At 43.0% G+C, this 21,298-nt stretch overlaps 1 protein-coding gene across 23 annotated transcripts in view; it reads right to left on the bottom strand.

The window, feature by feature from the left end:
• The window catches only part of ATXN1 (ataxin 1), a 208,495-nt gene that overhangs the window by 135,370 nt on the left and 51,827 nt on the right, over window positions 1–21,298 (bottom strand). For all 23 annotated transcript variants that reach the window (XM_081206296.1, XM_081206298.1, XM_081206295.1 and 20 more), the window contains one exon: window positions 817–921. The gene's annotated coding sequence lies outside the window, so the exon portion shown is untranslated. The remainder of the gene's footprint in view (window positions 1–816; window positions 922–21,298) is intronic.

Below are 21,298 nucleotides of genomic sequence, written 5' to 3'. Positions count from 1 at the left end.
GATGCAAAGTGAAATACAGTGCTTCTCAAAAAAAAAAAAAAATCTCTACATACTCCCATTTTTTCATGGGAAAATGCAGGGCTTTGGGCCTTGAGCCAATTGGTATAACTCTTGCCTGAAGCTCCTTCAAGCCTGGAACTGGTTCTGAATTTGCATATCCCTGCCATGCAAGCTATACATCCTACCTCCGCCCTGCTGTATGAATTATCACTGATACGTTCTGGCTTGCAGAGATGGACATATCCCAGCCCTGAAAAAAACTCCAAGTGGACATGACCTAAATAAAACTCTTGTGAATCTGTGCACAAGCACTGCACTTCTTTCCTAGCCCAAGCTGCTATTTGAGAGACAGACTCAAACAAGACACGAAGGCAACAGTTCAGTGCAGTCTGATTTTCATAGCAAAAGAGGAACATGCAAGCAGGGAGCTGCTGTCACTTTCCTCCTTGCAGCCCCCTCTCCCCAAGCTCATTTGCTGTATCAGGAACTTGGTCAAGAGAAAGGGAGAAAAGGCACTTGAAGGGACAGGCCATAGGAACATAAGCTGTGGTCATGGAAGTGTGGTGAAGACCACCTGCCCATGCACTTCTTTTGCTGTTAAAATCTGTCCTTCTTCCTCACATCCTCATCCTACATGATTGGGAAAGGCCAAAGTTCAACACACAAAGACTTGCCACAATCAAATCTAACCCTCTAATTGATCCTTCTCCTCCATACATTACAGAACATCAGCATAGCCTCTGAGACACAAAAAGACAAATTAATATATAAAGCAATTACAATTTTCCTTGTAACCAAACTACTCCCATTACTTACTTCAAACAGCAGGAGTGTTCCTAGGTGCAACCTCCTTTGGCCAGGTGCTGCAGCACTTTCCCCTGAAGTCTGTGCATTAAAACTTGTTCATTGTGCTCAAGGATGCTAGAATTAAAAACAAAACAAGAAATGCTCAGAGAAGAAATGTCACTTCAAGTGGTTGGCAGGGAAATCCCTGCACTATCCGCAATGTGTTTCTGATAACTTTAAGAAAGCTAGTTTTGGAACCAGAAGTGGGGAGAAGAAGTGGTCGTTTTTGTGGATTGTTTTTGTTATCTTTGCAGCCTAAATGGATTTTTTCAAACACTGCCTGTTAGCATGGTTGTTCACATTCTTTGATGATCAACTGCTGATTAAACAGACTATGAACACATAGAAAACAGGAGTAACCACAGAGAAATCTGGAAAAATAATCACTCTGATAAGCGACATGGATGGTGCAGTAAGAAGGTAAATCAAATGAACTACACAATCTTCGTTCCCCAATCTAAAGGTTACCTTCACCCGCCTCACGCCTCTGCTGCATTCAACACCTCCTTCATGACCACATCAAAGATCAGCTTAGCAAGCATCAACCTAGAGTCTACTCTTCTTTACATGATCAGTTTTCTGCAATCCAAGCAGTGAGAAAGGGGGCTCTTCTTCCTGTGTTGATCATTTAACACTATACTGTCACCTATCACAGTGTTCTTAAAAGTATTTTAATCTTTCTTCTATCCCTTCAGCGGAGGGTGAACTCACACACTGTACTCTTTTTGCAGTTGCACTGGGGCTTACCTAGAAAACTTTTTGTGTTCTGCACACACTTCTTAGCTGTTGTAGGAGTTCCAGAAAGTTTCCATCAAGGGAGCACAACCGCTGTAAGGAAATGTCATTTCCCCAGAGCTCAAAACACAGCAGATTGTTGCTTGGAAAATATTATCTCCCCACCCCAAACCAAGTAAACACTCATTGCCTTATCAAATAAAGCACGAAGTGTTGTGATATGTGTATCACAGGTCCCTATTTGATGGCATCTGGGATACAAAAGGGATGAGACAAAAGTTGGGGGCACTCTTTGATCACAGTAAAATCATTTTCCCCCTTTTGGAAGCTTTTGGGGATAATATCTAAAGAGTGTGTGGAAATGTTCATCTATTCAGACTAAGGGCAATGCAATGCAGGAAGCTTTGCCCTTGGCTGCAGTCATCACATCACCAAAACTGATGTCATATAGCACTGCAACCTTGGAAGGCAAATGAGGCCACCACCTTGCTGAAACTAACCAGTTCTGGCCAGTAACTGGCAATATTTTGGCTCCTACAAAAGCACAATGTAGCATTCAAGTTAAGTTTTTTGTAATTAGGAAGTAGCCTATTTAAAATGAATAAAGCCATAAGTAAGCATCAGTTCACTGCTATATTATATGAGAGATCCCCCCCAAAGCACGAGGATTAACTTCAGTAATAAATGTTGAATATTTACATCTCTCTTCCTTCTACCCTTCCCTCTCCGTTATTCTTCATCTCTGCCTTTTGCTCTGTCCCCCCACCCACCACAATTATTCCTTTTTATCTACCTGCAATTCCAGGCCCCCTCTTATTATACACACCATCTTCCACCTGGGTCCTGTCAGCACACAACTGTTTTATTTGGTTTCCAATTTGTCAGTACAGCCTAGAACATAATCTCTTGTCATCACTATTTGCTTCAGCTCCTCAGAAAGTTAGTTCAAGCACAACAATCTGCCTGTCTTTCACAGTGAAAACAGATGCAAAGAACTTCTTCAACTTTCCTGCAAGCCCTTTCACCCCTTTTCATTGATTGTCTGTACAAACCCTTATCATAAGGTCCACTTTGGGGTGTCACTGTACAAATTATGAGAGAGTAAATCAAAACATCTTTGCATTGTAATGCTTGAAGATTTTTAGGTTATTGGGGCAACTGGTTCTTTTCAGTGCCTGTCCAACATGAAAACATTTGCAGTTGTTCTAGATCTTCTGCTAGATGTATCCCCCTAGACAGATCACTTATAACCTTGGGGCTGTTTATTGGACTCATTAGCTTTGCTTTATTGTACACTCCTTTGTCTTCTGGCTTGAAATCTTTCTAGGGTACAGTGTCTTACATTTCACAATGAAAGAGCATTCAGTTTCAGCTGCCTTCAATTGATAGATCAATCCTCAAAGAGAGGTTGACTGCATCTTCGACTGAATTCTTGCTTCTTTTCACCTTATTCTGAAACCACATGGGTGTGTCCAACTAAATCATACTCCACTTGGACCTGTCAAAATCCATGACTTAACTGGATACCATCTTATGCCTATATGGATAAACACACATCAAAATGCTAGCTGCTGTTCATTACCCTACTAAATATTGGCAGCTCTCATAGCTTTCTTACAGCTGAATTATATTAATCCACATATTCACCCACTCAAAGGAAAAGCTTCAGTCTAATGCTTAATAAAACTGTTAAAAACATTTGCTGGGTCATGCCTGCATTTTCTCTACATGCTTTCCAAAACCCTCATAACAAAACTGTTCTGTGGGAAACTGAATGAATTACTACTGTCATGGGATCATTTTACAGCTCCTAAATAAGATATACTATAGCTGCCTCACAGTTTTACTACCTCGAGTGCTATGTTTGCATACTATGAAAAGTAGCTTATCAGCAGGAAGCATAATTTTCGGTTACCTAATTTGGATTGGTCAATATTTCCTCTCCCTGCAACTCAGCATTGGGTCAGCAGACTCACTCACCAAATCATCCAAGTTCCCTGAATTTCTTTACACCAATTCTAAAACAACTGATGCAGTTAAAGGTCATGTTGATTTATACATACTTGTCAAATGATATAAATGATAAATATACCACAGTCAATAAATTACTTGTAACAGACAATTAGCAACTTCTTCTGTAACTTCCAATGTGTCTCATTCTACAAAAAGGGAATATGATGTAAGAAAACTGGGGTGGGGATTGCATTGATGAATGCTCCCCCACTTTAAAAAAAACCAAACTTCCTGCAGAGGCAAATCCAGATATCGAGGATAGAGTAGGAGCTGAAACCTGAGGTAAGGAGTTCCTAAATGACTGTGCTTCACAGTGTGCACTACTGACATTGTGTATATTATAGCATTTTCCTCTTTTAATTTGCATTCCCACTTCTACACCATTGTTTAATTTAGTACCACAATATTCATGAGCCCTGCAATCCAGTGACTCAACTGATGGAACAAAAGTGTGTCACGTGGCAGAGAAAGTCACCAGAGGGTTCCCTAGGCCATGCACCATCTTTAAAACAGTTGCAGTATACAAATAATGGGGGGAAATTGCAGTGTATCAGTAACAAGGGAAATTCTATTTAAAAGTTCTCTTTGAAATTGTATCTCTGACTTTTCACTTCTCCACTAACCCCAGAAATAATGCTTACTCCCCTTCCACAATTTATTTCCCCCCTCAGTGTATTAATACAACAACAAGACACAATTCAAGTTAAGCACCTTACTATCTACAATGTACAACCTACAATATACAAAACCCAAAAGATAATACTGACAGTCTAGAACTGTTTCTGGTGAACCATGTTCAGCCACTGGTAGGGGCACCATGGCCTGTCAACTCCTGAGCTGGGCTTCTGGATGGAAAGTGCTGCCCTCCAGAATCTCTGAAGGGGATCCCCCTATGAGATGGGGCAGGGTGCCCCTTCCTTGTCCCTTTCTCCTAAGGATCTGGCTCAATACCTCTCCTACCATCATAAGTTATGACAATTACCATGAGGTATGCAAGAATGCACAGGACCAAAGTTAATCTGCCTGTGGGCAAAATTCCTCCCCAACCCTAAAAACAGGGACCAACAGTTATTCATAGCAATGCCATTAGATCACAAACCCTCCCCTGATGGAGGCAAGAGGTAAAGTAAACAACAAAGGGTAGGTAGTTTGAAAAGTCAATTGAAGCAGAAGTGGAGCAAGCAGGCAAGGGCAAACTTTTATGTCCCTGGAGCAGACCAGAGACAGCACAGACTGGTCCACTTCCAGGCCGCCCCCACCCCCAGGGAGACTAGAATGATGCTGATTGGCTCTCTGAAGTCTTGCCCTGTTTGTGTCTTCCTGTGCAAAGTGTTTCCCAGCCACGCTGGAGTCTGAGATGTTGGCTGCTCCCCTGCCACCATGCCAAGCTGGAAATGGGTAGCTGGGTTAATCTGTTGCAGCAAACAAAGGGTGGCACCTTAAAGGGGTGCTACAAGACTTTGTTGTTGTTGTTTTCACATACTAAGTAATACTACATGATGTATCAAGGAGGCAAAGTTGGGCACAGTTCACAATTTAAAGAAAAACATACAAAAGCACACAAGAAAACCACCATCAGGACTGGGATTCAATGTCCAAAAGGGGTCAAACTACACATTCACTAGATACAGAGCATGCTGCTATCCATCCGTTTTTCCCTGAGGAACCCTCTTTAGTAAAGCAGTCTACGGGGAGGGGAGGTTCATCTCTTCCTTTTCCAGTACAATTGACAAACACCAGTTTGTATGGCCAGGAGTACTGCCCTCCTATGATACAGGAATGCTCTCCATCGAATAACTGGAAACATAAATTCATGGGAGGAAGAATTCCATCTTTAAGGAAGAAGAAATGACAAAGTGAACTCAGTTAACCCACTGAAACACACCTGGGAAGTATAGCAGACTTGAAATCAACATGGATATCTAGTTCCCATGGGCAGTATCCAACGTGGTAGTTCTGTTAACAGAATGGTTTTTGTTCGTGCCTCAGATTTCCCCACCCACTATGGATTTGGAGAGGGGTACGAGAGGAGAGGAAAGTTCCAGAACTGCTTCCTGGGTTACTGCCCTGGGAAGACAGTAGTAAGTTTGACAGCTGTCCTGAAGAGGAAGCTGTTCTGACAGAATTGGCTATATATCCCCAAGGCTAGCTTAAGGTCCAACAGTCATTTCTTTCAACGACGACAGCTATTTAAAATACATGAAACATCTTGTTATACAAGACTACCGTAGCTCCCAATTATGGCTAGATCTAGGTGTGAAACAGCTCATGTATATGGAAGAACATAAGCAAACAATATACATTATTCAAAGGGATATGTAAGCCACAGCTCATTAAAGAGAAATATCAGCCATCTCCACCTTCTACCCTAGCACTTCACCCTTGTCTCCTGAAAATATCACCCTCTCATGCCGAGCTGTTTATGTATTTTGAAAACACAAATTATGTCATTAGTCATTTTTTAATGTGACGGTAAACTGCAATTACATAACTTCAAATGTTCACAGAATATACCTGCGGCAAACACAGCCAAGTAGCAGGAAGGGGATTATCCATAAGTAATTATTTAAAAAGAAAGAAAAGGAGATCAGTGGATTTCTTACGCACCAACTGCTCCTTTTCTTCAGCGGCAGCTGTTGACTTTTAGTTCATGGTTTTTAACACTGGTCCCATTCCCCAAACCAGATCTCATAAGCAATTTAAGGGAAAGGATGCCTTTAAACATAGGCAGAACACCATAGTTTTATTACTGAGAAACATACATTATTATGTATGTGGCCACAGACAGATGTTGAGACTTCCTTGTGAGAGGGGAAGAACATGACTTCCAAAGTTATAATAATAATAATAATAATAATAATTTATTATTTATACCCCGCCCATCTGGCTGGGTTTCCCCAGCCACTCTGGGCGGCTTCCAAAAGAATATTAAAATACTATGGTACATCAAACATTAAAAGCTTCCCTAAACAGGGCTGCCTTCAGATGTCTTCTAAAAGTCTGGTAGTTGTTGTTCTCTTTGACATCTGGTGGGAGGGCATTCCACAGGGAGGGCGCCACTACCGAGAAGGCCCTCAAAGTTGAGTTGTGTCACAGGATATATTGAATTTGTACGTTTGTTTTTTTTAAAAAAAGGAAGATATGCGTTCCAGTTGCTAAAAGTCAAAACAAGTACATCAAAACTTTTAAAATATTGGGCAGATTTTCATATGTTAGTCATATTAGGCAGAAGCTTTAGACCACATTGATAATATTATGGGTTTAATTTGAGCCAGATGCCCCAAAGGTCAGTGTGAGGCATTATGTAAACTCATGACATAGAAAGGTAAAGGAAAGCAAAACACATTTTTCACTCCCTCTTCAACCTCTAACCACAGCCTTGAACTTAGCTGCCTAGTAATGGCTTTGGGACTGAAGGAGAATTTTGGGAACCCAATCTGCTCCTCTACCCTTTAAGCTGTGCAGAGTAGAAGGAACATGCTTATGAAAATTGGTATTGAGAGACACTAACCACGTGGTATGCACCTCCGATTCTACCTTCCCCTGGAATATCTTAAATTGTAAGTGGCCTGTCTTTAAAAAGGAATGAAATGTACTTTATTAACATAAGGAATGGTTTGCATGGGATGAAAGTGATTTTATAACAATAGGTAGAGTACCTTGAACCACTAAGTAATCTCAGCCAGTCTTCATGGAACTGATATTAAGGAGAATATCTTCCAGGTTGGGTTAGGGCAGTGGTTCTCAAACTTTTTGCTCGTGCCACACCATTTTAAAAAATCTTTATTATAAAGGAGTCTTCTCCAGCACACAGTTTGAATGGCGATTCTGTATCATAACTAGGATTGCCCTCTCCTGCCACACCAGTGTGGCACACCACACCCTTTGTGTTAGAGGGAAAGGGAATCCATCAGTCTGACATCCACAGCTGACATACAAGAGATATGATCACTTTCAATGAAGAGGAAGACTAAAATAGAGTTTTATTTATATACCAATGTGCATTATCCATATTTTGCATACAAACAATTTCAGGAGTTCACAACTGCAAGATCTCTCAGGATCTCCTAGACCTCCTACAAGGCTCAGAGAAGCTTGGAAAGCCGTGTGATGTTAAACCTCAGCAGTAGTAAGAGAGATTCCTCATATCATTCTCCAAGATCCCGAGATGGGCAGGATCAGATTCATTCACATGACCCTGCCCACTCATCAGAACAGCTGCAGAGGTCCAGCTCATGTGCTCACCATCAAGATTGCTGAGCACAAGCAATGGGGCCTTCACACTTACAGAACTCCCTCCTGAATGAATTACACTTGGCCACTTCAGTGCAGGCTTTCAAGTGGCCCTTAAAACCACCTCTCTTCCAGGCTGCCTTTCCTTAATATGTTTTCAGCTACGAAATTCTGAGCTGCTCCTTAATTTGGAAATTATAAGGCTTTATCAGGCCTACAAAGTCTAGATGCTGTTTCATGATAAAGTGGTATAATCATCAGATGGTATAAATCATCTCCATATCAGTGTACGCTGCTTTGTGAGGGCATGGCCCCGAAAGGTGGTTTATGAAGCTGTTTAATCGCTAAACTTCTACTGAATTATGTAGAGGTCTGGAAAGTAATAAGACAAGATGAATTGCAAACCTTGCCATAGTTTAGTGCTTACAGCATTAAACTCTGCCACCTTTATTTTGGAATTGGGGAAGTAGGGTGGAAGTTTACCTCTGCAATTCTTCTTGAACTTTGGCGACACAATGAGTGGACCCCTGTATATTTCTATTTAGGTGTTTTTTTCCGTAAAATCCTTTGGAAATCTGTTAGCAATACCAGGTTAGCACAATCAAATATATAAAGGTGAACCATTCCTGAAGCTACTCCCCCTTCTGCAAAGTTTACAGATTTTCATGTTGCAATGCTACAACCTGTAAAATAATTTTCTAAAGGTGTTCCCAATCTCTTCTTGTTAATATGACACCACCATTCATTTTCTTTTTTTAAAAAAGTAGCAAAAATATTAGACACACTTAAGTCTTCAATTTGTCCACCAGAAGAAAAGCAGCAAAAATCTTATTTACATTACTCAAATCCCAATTTTAAGATAGGTATTGTGACAACAGCTTCTGCAATGGTGTATTTACTCTAAAGTTAGCAGAATGCTCCAAGCTACTTCAGGACTGTTTTTCAAACTATAGCAACCAGCACCTTTTGCGTGACCACCAACACTGAAATTGGAATACAGGGTTTTCCCCCACCTCCAGAGATGCCAGAGTTCATGTGGCCAAGGTTCTCTTCATCAAATGAGCACAAGGCTAGATGACTATCAGAAACTCAGGGAGGTGGGGGAAATCCCACAATCTTCTCAGGGTATGTGACTACATATAGACAAGGTTTCTGAAACAATAATAGCAACCAAAAACACTAACGTCTTTTAGAATAGCAGTGACAGATATACCAATACAAAATTATTATTTATGGTGCATTAACTGCTGGAAACACAATCAGCCTCCTCTTCATGCAAGTGATGAACCAAGTCCTAGAGTCACCATTACTTCTCATTGGATGTAACCAGAAAACTATGGGCAATGGCTTCCAAACAAGCCAGGGCATGAAGCCATGGTTTAAAGTTGGCTTATGACTCCTGCTTTGTTTGGAAGCTGTGAACCATAATTCCCAGTTTGTAACATGAGACTATGGTTAACTGTGGCTTCCCAGTCTGTTAGCCCACTCACACAAGAAAGAGGTGGCTGTTTGTGGGTACATAAAACCCTTGCATATCCTGGCTTAATAAACCAAAATTTGATCATGTGAAAGAGATGTATACAAGGCCGCAACAAAAGGCATTTTTACCTAGATATTTAATTGAACAGCTCAGCTTCAAAGAATGGGAAGATGAAGGGTTCCAAAATAAAAGCATTGCAACATACCCACAATTGTCATCATCACTTCCAGGATTTCGAGCAGCAAGAAGGCACTTGAATTAAATTACCTAAATTAAAGTTGTAATTCCATCTTCAGTCTGTGATGATACCAAACACCCTGGTTGAAATTTCAGACTTATTATGAAGTGGAATACACTACAGAGAGACAGTAATGAACAGTAAAGTTCATTGCTGAATTATTGCATATAATTAAAGTACGGTTTCTGCTATACCCATGCTTAAAGTATGTTAATAATAACCTAAGAGAGAACTGCCACTTCAAAAACACAAATCATGCATTTCCATACCCAATGTGTGATACTGCATGTGTTGCTGTTTTAAAAAATTATACAATCAGCACCTGATAGAAAACTATGCAACACTTGGTGGAACCCAACTGCTATGCTAAATATAAAAGACCCGGAGACACTTAATCAAGGATGACAGAAGTCTGCAAGATAACAAGATAACCCCACGGACCAAAAATCAATAATAAAAAACTACAACTGCAAGTCTTAGCACACATTCTAGGAACTACTCAATAGGATTTACTTCTGAGGAAGCACTTGGAATGCATATGCAATACTTACTTTTATGACTACAGTGGTACCTCGGATTACATACGCTTCAGGTTACATTCGCTTCAGGTTACAGACTCCGCTAACCCAGAAATATTACCTCGGATTAAGAACTTTGCTTCAGGATGGGAACAGAAATCGTGCTCCGGCGGTGCAGCGGCAGCAGGAGGCCCCATTAGCTAAAGTGGTGCTTCAGGTTAAGAACAGTTTCAGGTTAAGAGCGGACCTCCAGAACGAATTAAGTACTTAACCCGAGGTACCACTGTAACATATAATTTGTGATAAACTAATAGCCACACAACAGAAAGGTACAATACTCGAGTAAATAGCATTTATACACATAAATCAAATCAACACACACACACAAGTTCCAAGAAAGAAAAACCAAACACTTAATATTATTGCTTATTAGAACAGCTCATACACTTTTTCTGATGAATGAGTTCACTTTATAAGCAAGACAAAGATGTACTCTACGTGAAGTTTCAGAAGATGATGCAAATCAAGATGCACACAGGGTATACAGTCTCAGTTTCTCAAAGTTTCTGACTTGTGTAACTTGTGTGGAGTAAGCACTTTGCCCAACAAGGCTTTGAAGACTACTAGAAAGTAGTTCCTATAAACCAAGTGCCAATATACATATATTAAACATATATTCATGTTGAATTCACACAAAGCATACTAGGGAATAAGGTCCGCTATCCTAGAGGAACTTAATTCCAAGTATATGTATCTATGTAAGGACACAGTCATTACATAAAAGGAACAGGAACAGGTTTCCTTACTTGAAAACTGAAACGAAATTCAAGGACCAGTCCACACAACTGAAGCCCAGCATTACTGTACTACAAGCACCATCACCCCTGACTACTGACTCTGCTTGCTGGGGCTGATGGGAGTTGTAGTCCAACAACATGTGGAAAGCACCATGTTGGCTACTCCTACTCTACAGCACCGAACCAAGTTAGGAGCCAGCTGCTCCATTACAGAAGACAAGAAGAGAAAGAATTGTTTCAGATATCTATCATGGGGGATACAGAGCATGGGCAGGAATGCTGGGGCAAGAACTCCCAAAATGGCCACATGATCAGGGATTTAACAGCTGATCATCAGCCTGAATCTACATTGGGCAACCTACCAGCAGGTTCAAAATACGGGTTACAAACATGGCACTTAACAGCTAAAAGAAACCAGTAAAGTGATGCATTGAGTTTCCTGTGAGAGATGTAACACAACCTGTCCTCCCCACATTACTGCTAGGGCGTTTGGAACTGTGCATACACACACAACTGACTGGCACCCTGTCTGTAATAGAGAATATGGCTAGCTAAGGGTGGGGGGCATCATTGCTTTTTGCCCCATTTCTCCAATCAAGCTTTACAATTTAACGAGATGAATCCTTTCATTTCTCTGACATCAGGATGCCTCATGTGCAGCATACTACTCACAGTTTAGTAATTAATGCTTCAACTATTAAGAAAAATGTTTTAAGATTTTAAAAAGCTAGCTAACTTAGGAACTTTTACACAATGCATGGAAGCCATGAACTGTAGCAAAATAAAGATCTACAAAGCAAATAAAGTGAGTGTGTGTGTCAGAGAGAGAGAGAGAGCACATAATCACCTTGGATACTGAAAAATCAGAAGGTAAATTATAACTAGTTAAAACAAAACACATAACACCGTCTTGGGCAAAGCTGTGAGCATCAAGCATACCAATTTCAAAGGACTAAGAGAAGATGAGTAAGTATGCAAACCAGGTTCTACAGCAATGCTTTTAGTTGTCAAACCACAACAGAGAGAAAATGTATAAGAGTCTGTTTCACTAGCAATGAAGACAGCTCTTTAACTGAAGAGAGGTACATACTTCACAGGGCTGCTGCTAGGGAAACTTACTAGCAACAATAAAGTCAGATACTGGACTTATTCCCAAGAGTAAAGTACACAGAAGAAGAAGAAAACAGACACTGGTGGTATAAAAGAGCTGCAAGAAAGTAGTATACATACACAAGCACACACAATATTCTGAAGGAAACTCAAGAGTAGCCTAGAAGCTCTGGATGGGTATTAAGAGGAAGAAAGTTATTTCTAGTTGCCAGAAACAGGACAATCAAATATAAGAACAGCTTTTTGAAGTGTTATTTATTAAATTTGTGTACTGCCCTATGCCTGCAGAATAAAATCGCAATATAAAAACACAAAATATATAATCAAAATAAAAACAAGGACAACTCAATACATATACACGTACATACCATATTTACTCGAGTCTAATGCACCATCAAATCTAATGCGCACCTCAATTTTCAGAACCTTGAAACCAAAGAAGTATTTGCTGGCGAATGTAAATGTGCCATTGAATCTAATGAGCATCTTAATTTTTGCAATGTAATTTGGCCGAAAAAAGGTGCGCATTAGATTTGAGTAAATACAGTATGTATGTATGTATGTGTGTATACATCCAGTATAACCCTTTTCAGCCGATCTATGCAAATCTCCAACATCTCACTACTTCTCTACAAATGTCTAGCATAGATCTGCTTTTGCACAGGACAGATCTATCTGCAGAATGTTAAAGTCATGTGTGCACATACACATGAACAGATCAATGTATTAGCTTCATTAGAGTATTTACATATTACAGACTATGGTGGCAAGGTCCTCTGTGCTACCTACCAAAGGTTCGGGCTTGTTCATACATTTATGGGTTTTTTAAAAAAATGTCTGGGTTGCCGTTCCAAGAGTTAATTACAGCGTTTTAATGCCACATAGCTGAAACACTACAAGTTGGTCTCTAGAGGAAAGGGAGGAGAAGGAGAATTTATCTAGTGTGCTTCAATTGTTCTCACTACTTGACAAACAATTCAGGAATGAACCAATCTAATTCTGAAAACAACAGCAAGCCATGATACTGTATAAGCAGCATTATTGACGCTTTTTGTATCAATACAGTAAAACAAAACTTGCATTGGTCAAGGACAATTGTAGGAAATAGAATATGATTGAGGCAGATTTAAACTTCTCAAGAATAGTGGAGAAAAAGCTGACCTGTCACAGGAGAACCTGGTTTTCATTTTCAAATAGTTACACACCTTGCATTTTTGTCTTAGATAGACAATTTATGTTTATAAAATATAATGGCCTGAATTGTACATTTTTCTTGATGGCTTCTCTAAAAACAGCAGTTCCTGATCCAGAGAAACCAATGTTGCAGTAAATGTCATTTATAATGTCAACCAACTCACATAGATGAGTTGCTGCGATATTATCTGCTAAACCACTTCTGGGGATATACCCCGTCTTACTCCTGGTACCAAAAAAAGTCAATTCACCTAGTATAAAAATTAACACAAAGCTATTAGTGGCAGTTGACATGTTGATCTGTCAGAAATGGGGGGAAAAATCCATCCCACCATCTCTTGATTTCTGGTTAGTTGAAGTATGGGTAATGGCTTATGGTATATGGTGAAACATGCATTTCATAACATTTAGTCACAACAATCTCCCCATGTTAGGAGCTAGTATCTCTTCCCTCATAAAATGGGCAGGTGGCTACTGTGGCAGCCATTTCTCTTACCCCAAAGCCCCCTTACCTTGATGCTGAATTATCATGTAGCATTGTAGCAAGGGGACTTTTGGGTAAAAAAAGAAGAAACGTTGATGTTTAGGAACAGTGCTACCATTGCAAAATAGATGGTGATGATTAGGGTTTCATTCAGGTCTTATTCTATGGGTGGTATCACCGTTAACTCCCAGGGACAAACCTAAGAAGCATAAAAGAGGCTTGGAAACATATGTTTTCCTACAAGAGATCAAGCTACAGCTTTTTTTAGGCTTGCATAAAGAAGGATGGAGGGGTGGTGATTTATTTTTAAGTTGAATTCATCTGGACTTTCATCATATGAAAAACAATCACTGTTCACTGCTGTCCTCTTCCATTAATCACATTAGAACAACATTCTTGGACATGTTCTCTTTACATGGCGGCCTCTCCTTCCAAACCCACTGGCAATGCCTTTAACATAGACAACCTATGCCCCACTTCCCCGGGTTTGGATGTCAACAGAACAGTTGGCTCTGAATGAAAATCATTACCTTAGAAGGTGGCAGAAGATCTAAGGAAAGGAAAGCTGGATGAATACTCTTCTCATCTACCACAGCTTGGGCTCAAACATTTTCACTGTGTGACAAAACAATTTAAAAAAAACAACAACCAACCACTTTTACAGCCCTGAACATTTTTTAGTTTTACCCCCTGTGCTAATGTTGCTTCCTGAAGAATGCTTACATAAGACACATGACATTTAGTAAAGGAAACGGCACTGCTTTGTGAAAAATGTCTGGCAAGAACCTTAAGCGCTGACTGCGTTAGCTACTCTGTCCAATCCATCCATCTTATTTACAGGCATCAAAAGACAAAAGTGAAATTATCTACTCAGAGGAATGCATCGTGGTGTACTAGTATAGAACCTCTTCAAGACTTCTTTGATAAAGCAGCACAATTAAATATAATTTTAACGAAAATACTTCCCACAGACAACAAATGAATTGTCGCTGGATTTCCACACCACAAGCAAGAGATGATGGGAGCAGCAAAATGTACTGATGATTGTCCTGATTCTGGATAAAGGAAATAGGCATGAAGGTCACACACTACATACTAGAAACGGATACCTTGGACTCCTGCATCTGACCTTACTAAGGCCTCTGACCAACTCCAGAAAGCCAAAGTCCCTAAGACAAGTTAAGGGCTAGTTTAGCTCGTCTCTTTTCCATTTACACAGGAAATAACCACATTCTGCCCTTGTTTCCCTAATCAGAACATCAAAATATAGTAACCCTAATGCACGTTAGTTCCAATGACAAAGACTAAATTTACTCAAATGGCTAGTTCCTTGATGTATTGATGTATTGATATTATTAAAATCTGAAGCAGGTGGGACTGGGGCAGGGGGAGAGGAGTGGAAGATATGGACAACAGCATATCCTTAAGTCTTGAGAAGCTGGTAAGCAAGGAAGCCCTGCTGAGAATGTGTTGCTTATATTGTTGGAACAACACACAAACACTGTCGTCATTGTGGCCATATTTTTTTAAAACAAATCATTGTCTGTGAACACCTCTTCACAATTCAACATAAAATGAGATGTGTAGTTTCTCAGAACCTCAATTTCTGGAACACTTGCTTCCATTTTTGTTGAGAATAAGAGAACTTTATTGAGAATAAGTTACATTGTCAGCAGAAGTCTTCTCAATTTACTTTCCCGTCTTTATACTGAACTGATAAGTCTAAGACTGTACTTCCTAGTACAGTCTGGAGAAAAATAACTCCAAAAAAACAAATTCACCAGTGGGAGTGGATAAATCCTCTTGCAGAAAAATACTTAAAATACATTAACCGTCCTCAACTAACAGCCAGAATGACGTTCATGACAAAAGGCAGCTCCTATTTCCTCTGTTTAGAGAAACTATATTCAATAAAGGCTGATAGATAAGAGCTAGCGTTTTTCATGAATAGTCCACAGTACCAGGAAAATTCAGAGAAACGAGTTCTGTTCTAATCTACAAGGATATTGTGCTGATTATCTGGCTCTATGAGACTCAAAACTAACAGTTCTTATAATAAAAATCTGCATTTATCACAAACATCTAGATGTTTTATTACTCTTCAAATCATGCCTTGCCCCTCCCCTGCCTACTTTACTCCAACTTTTGCTGCTGGAACAGAAACACCTTAACCATCAATATTGTTTGCAAAAAGAGCATACAATTTGAACCTGTTGTTCTTTCTGTTTGTTGTTGTTGTTATTTATATGCCACCCATCTGATGGGGTAACTCCAGCCACTCTGGACAGCTTCCAACAAACACAATAATACATCAAACATTAAAAACTTTCCCATACAGGGCTGCTTTCAGATGTCTTCTAAAAGTAGAATAGTTTTTTATTGTTCAGCTAGGGCAGGAGCCCTATATAGCAGCCTGTTTACCAACCTCTGATAAAGGTAAAAGTAAAGGTAAAGGACCCCTGAGCGGTTAAGTCCAGTCAAAGGCAACTATGGGGTTGCGGCACTCATCTCGCTTTCCGGGTCATGTGGCCAGCATGACTAAACCACTACTGGTGCAAGGAGGACAGTGACAAGTGCCAGAGCACACGGAAACGCCGTTTACCTTCCCACCGCAGCGGTACCTATTTATCTACTTGCACTGGCATGCTTTCGAACTGCTAGGTTGGCAGGAGCTGGGACAGAGCAACGGGAGCTCACCCCGTTGCGGGGATTCGAACCGCCAACCTTCTGATCAGCAAGCCTAAGAGGCTCAGTGGTTTAGACAACAGCGCCACCGGTGTCCTCTAATAAGCCTCTGTGTACTAAGCATGGGAAGATAAGCATCTTCTCTTCACTCTGACTTCGCCCCATAAAGTTACAACCTGGTTAATGCTGACAATGAAAGGAGGAAATTCACATGGGAAGAAGAGGAAAGAAGGGTAAGGGAGCCCATAAGCCCACATTCCACTCCCTATCTCAAAGCCATGGTTGAAAGATTGGAAGTATTATGCCATTAACTAGGCCTGAAGACCAACTGGAGATGAAATAATTTTTAAAACACGCAGGTACATTAATACTGTGAGGCTGCTGGATCTACTGCAGTTCAAGATCTCAAGAAGGGGAGCAGCAAAAAGTTAATTTGGGGGGAATAATGTTGATTTGCACAATTTTCCTCCAGGTTAGCTTTTCAAACAGGTGCAGCAACATCAGTTTGCTAGAGAAAGTGAAACAGTTTTTGGCCTGTGCTCATGTCAACCTTTCCTGTTTAGGAGGGGCAACCTCTAGACTTCAGCTGCTTTGCGCTTTAATAATAATAATTCTTCGTCATCTTTGCCAAAATAAGCTCTCTCTTCCAAAAAGATTTCAATGGAGTTAGAAGGCGTGTCTTATTTTTCTTCCACAAGCCTCCTTATTTATAGATTAAAATGTTGGCAGGTGTGCTCAGGAAAAGGAGCTGCAGGGCTTAACACGCTGTGAAAAAGCAACAGATTTGTTCTAACAGATTAACAAACTGAAAGGCTGAGAAAAGTTGTACTTTCGCTTCCTTACATATGGTTCTTGTTTGTCAAAATGCAGTTTTATGGAAATAGTGACAACAAGGGAGTGCACAAAGCAAAATGAAGCATCACAGCCAAATCCACTAGAACAGTGGGGATAGGCCTCAGAGCTTATACTGAACACAACAAATGCCCCAAATCAAGTCTCTAGAAAGGGAGTGTGCATTTCTAAGGACGTTGCACACATTAGGACAGGAAGGTGCTAATTTTTATGAAAACAAACATAATATTTGTCACTGCCTATCTTTTTGAATCTTGACTGCTGGCTGGTAACTTCCTTTTTATGTCTTGGTTCTGGGGAAACTTCTACTTCACCAATTCACAGTGTGGCTTCTTTAGCAAATTTAATGGGCTAAAACTACTGCTGCACCTCGCCCTGCCCTACAGGGGGGAAATGACTTTTAACAGAATCAACAGCACCAACAAATTACTATGCAAACCTTGTAACTTGTTGGCCATACGCATTACATCAGGCCACCCCTCTGGGTGGAAGGGGGAACATGGGATTTCTTAATACATGCTCTCATCATAAGCATGTGAAGACTAGTAGTACAAAAGTGCTTAATATTTTTGCTTTGTTTTCTCCGGCTCCTCAACAATGGATGGGAAATACGGCATGAAATCAAGAAGTATGCCTATGTCATAATATTAATTTTATATTTCTTGAAAGAGATAAATACCAGAGCTCAAGAATTAACTTAAACCAAGAACTGGAGAAGTGTTGTGGGTCAGTGGTAGAGAATCTGCCTTGCACGCAGAAGCTCTGGGGTTCAGTCCCTGGCTGAGAAAGAGTCCTGCTGGAACCCTGGAGAGCTGTCAGTGTAAACAATACTGAGCTAGATAGGCCAATGATCTGAGCTGTTCCCATGTTCCAACTGCAAGTGATCCACAGAACTTGTTTCCAATATCTAGTTCACTGCTGCAAAGTGAATAGCAACAAGGGGTGTGTGCGACAACAAATAGCATTGTATCCTCATCCCTTTATTGGTGCTCCTGTTTACGGTCTAGCCAGCCGGACAAGTGGCGTAGCCTAGGGGGCACGGGGCAGTTGCCCCAGGCACAACATGGTTAGGGGCACAAAATTTCAACACCCAGTGCTGTCTCAATACAGCTGTGCACTTCTGTTGCTGCGCTCTGTTGAAAACAGTTTCCCCATGCAAACCAGGAAATGACATCTCCACACAATGAAATAGCTCCTTATCTCTGCGGCTGCAATCTCCCGAGTGACGCGGATGCTGTCGGGCAGTTGAATATGCATGCCTACACACACACACCCCACATGGCCCTGGGCACTGGCAACTCTCACCACGCCACTGAGCACAGACATACATACACTCCTCCAGAATATGATAAAACTTTAAAAGGAGTCAGTCAGACCAATTCATTCTTTTTCCACAGTCCATATCCGTTTCCTGTTCCTGTTCTGCGACTTCTGGAAGCTTCTAAGTATGTTGTCCTCATTGGGTTACTCCTGGATAGCTTTTAGATGCTCTGAATGTCTGTATCTCTCAAGGTTTCCTTGAGTATATCTATATATCTCCTTCCATTTCTGTGAGCAGGGAAGGGAGCATTAAATTCGCAATCTGAGAGAGTGATGATGAAGTTGATATTCTTGCTTAAAGATTACTGCATCTCAGCTCTGGCTAGCTTCTTTTCACACTTTGAAGAGTGTGTGTTTGAAGCACACATGAATGACTTTCAAGCCTTAACAGAAAAATATGTGGTCTCCTAGCAGTAACCCGTCTTTTTCTGCAATGTGTAAAGTGTCCCTTTTCTGAAAAAGATAAACCGGAATATATTTTACTAGCTCAGGGAAGATTCTCTGCAGGTAGGTTTATGAAGAGAGAAAAGTTTCACAACAACAAACCATTCTGCCTGTAGACAAAACTCTATGTATTTCTAAAAGGCAAACAGAACTATTCTACTGACATCACTAAGTAAAATCTGTATTAGATGATCTCGCCACAGCTATCCATGCTTTGGAAAATGTGATTTCTCTAATATGTTAATCTAAGAAGTGTCTGGAAACTTCAAATGAACCAAAATACCATAGTCAGGTAGTCAGCAAAAACTGCCACATTTCCTGAATTTTAAAGAACTTCGGTGGCTTCCAGTTTGTTTCTCAGCACAATTCAGAGTACAGTGGTGCCTCGCAAGACGAAATTAATTCGTTCCGCAATTCTCTTCGTCTTGCGGGTTTTTCGTCTTGCGATGCACGGTTTCCCATAGGAATGCATTGAAAATCAATTAATGCGTTCCTAGGGAAACCACCTTCAGGCCAGGTCCGGGGACAGTCTGTCCCCGGGCCTCTTCTGAAGGCCTTGGGGGGGGGGACAAGGGCTTTTCTTCCCACCCCCAGCATTTTAAAAAACCCTGGGACAGCGGAGGACTTCTCCGCTGTGCGGGGCTATCTTAAAATGCTGGCGGGCGGCATTTTAAAATCGCCCCGGACAGCGGAGGACTTCTCCGCTGTCCGGGGCGATTTAAAAGCCCCTGGGAAGGCAGGCAGGGGGGACAAAGACTTTCGCCCCCTGCCCGCCTTCAGAAGGTGTTCCCGCCCCCCGCCCCACTTCGGAACAGCTTTCCGAAGTGGGGCGGCGGCGGCAGGTGTCCCCGCCCCCCCCGCCCCACTTCGGAACAGCTTTCCGAAGTGGGGCGGCGGCGGCAGGTGTCCCCGCCCCCCCGCCCCACTTCGGAAAGCTGTTCCGAAGTGGGGCGGCGGCGGCAGGTGTCCCCGCCCCCCCGCCCCACTTCAGAAAGCTGTTCCGAAGTGGGGCGGCGGCGGCAGGTGTCCCCGCCCCCCCGCCCCACTTCGGAACAGCTTTCCGAAGTGGGGCGGATGGGACAGGTGTCCCCGCCCCACTTCGGAAAGCTGTTCCAAAGTGGGGCGGCGACGGCAGGTGTCCCCGCCCCCCCGCCCCACTTCGGAAAGCTGTTCCAAAGTGGGGCGGTGGCGGCAGGTGTCCCCGCCCCCCCGCCCCACTTCGGAACAGCTTTCCGAAGTGGGGCGGCGGCGGCAGCTGTTCCCGCCCCACCTCCCCACTTCGGAACATCGTTCCGAAGTGGGGCGGCTGGGGCAGCTGTTCCCGCCCCCCTCCCCCCTTCGGAACATCGTTCCGAAGTGGGGCGGCTGGGGCAGCTGTTCCCGCCCCCCCTCCCCCCTTCGGAACATCGTTCCGAAGTGGGGCGGCTGGGGCAGCTGTTCCCGCCCCACCTCCCCCCTTCGGAACATCGTTCCGAAGTGGGGCGGATGGGGCAGCTGTTCCCGCCCCACCTCCCCCCTTCGGAACATCGTTCCGAAGTGGGGCGGATGGGGCAGCTGTTCCCGCCCCACCTCCCCCCTTCGGAACATCGTTCCGAAGTGGGGCGGATGGGGCAGCTGTTCCCGCCCCACCTCCCCCCTTCGGAACATCGTTCCGAAGTGGGGCGGCTGGGGCAGCTGTTCCCGCCCCCCCTCCCCCCTTCGGAACATCGTTCCGAAGTGGGGCGGCTGGGGCAGCTGTTCCCGCCCCCCCTCCCCCCTTCGGAACATCGTTCCGAAGTGGGGCGGCTGGGGCAGCTGTTCCCGCCCCCCCTCCCCCCTTCGGAACATCGTTCCGAAGTGGGGCGGCTGGGGCAGCTGTTCCCGCCCCCCCTCCCCCCTTCGGAACATCGTTCCGAAGTGGGGCGGCTGGGGCAGCTGTTCCCGCCCCACCTCCCCCCTTCGGAACATCGTTCCGAAGTGGGGCGGCTGGGGCAGCTGTTCCCGCCCCACCTCCCCCCTTCGGAACATCGTTCCGAAGTGGGGCGGCTGGGGCAGCTGTTCCCGCCCCCCCTCCCCCCTTCGGAACATCGTTCCGAAGTGGGGCGGCTGGGGCAGCTGTTCCCGCCCCCCCTCCCCCCTTCGGAACATCGTTCCGAAGTGGGGCGGCTGGGGCAGCTGTTCCCGCCCCCCTCCCCCCTTCGGAACATCGTTCCGAAGTGGGGCGGCTGGGGCAGCTGTTCCCGCCCCCCCTCCCCCCTTCGGAACATCGTTCCGAAGTGGGGCGGATGGGGCAGCTGTTCCCGCCCCACCTCCCCCCTTCGGAACATCGTTCCGAAGTGGGGCGGATGGGGCAGCTGTTCCCGCCCCACC

The sequence above is a fragment of the Podarcis bocagei genome (genome assembly GCF_964188305.1).
Source record: "Podarcis bocagei genome assembly, chromosome: 8".
In the NCBI taxonomy this organism is placed as follows: Eukaryota; Metazoa; Chordata; class Lepidosauria; order Squamata; family Lacertidae; genus Podarcis; species Podarcis bocagei.
The sequence above is the reverse complement of the archived record's forward strand: the minus strand, read 5'-3'. Positions and strand labels throughout refer to the sequence as shown.